Genomic DNA, 366 nt, shown 5'->3' on the forward strand with positions numbered 1-366 from the left:
AATCTGCACCTTATTGATGACCCGTGGCGTTAATATACTGCATCTGTGCCAGCGCGTGATGTAATAAAACTGCAGCTCGTAAATAAACGTTTTTTAAAAAATCAATTTTATACAATCCGCCTTCATTTAGCAAGTGCACTCGCGCATATTTCAAGTTCAACACTTTTTGTTCCGTTCAGTTGTGGATGCTGCGGATTCACCGAGACCGCCGCGGCTCAGCAAAGAGAAGTGTGTGTGTGTGTGTTTTCCTTTGAAAAAGTTTCCCCAGAAATACTTTGCTAGTTAATGCATTTTTCCTTACAAATTGTATTATCAGCATAACAATTCGAGTAAATGTGTAAAAGGTATGGCATGATGCCATCCTTC

The 366-nt window shown here is 39.9% G+C and overlaps 1 protein-coding gene across 1 annotated transcript in view; it reads right to left on the reverse strand.

Annotated features, from left to right (window-relative positions):
* The window catches only part of LOC107561578 (CAP-Gly domain-containing linker protein 2-like), a 41,045-nt gene that overhangs the window by 7,357 nt on the left and 33,322 nt on the right, over nucleotides 1–366 (reverse strand). The gene's annotated exons all lie outside the window — the stretch shown is intronic.

Source organism: Sinocyclocheilus grahami, unplaced genomic scaffold, assembly GCF_001515645.1.
Source record: "Sinocyclocheilus grahami isolate Dianchi unplaced genomic scaffold, SAMN03320097.WGS_v1.1 scaffold781.1, whole genome shotgun sequence".
Classification (NCBI taxonomy): domain Eukaryota; kingdom Metazoa; phylum Chordata; class Actinopteri; order Cypriniformes; family Cyprinidae; genus Sinocyclocheilus; species Sinocyclocheilus grahami.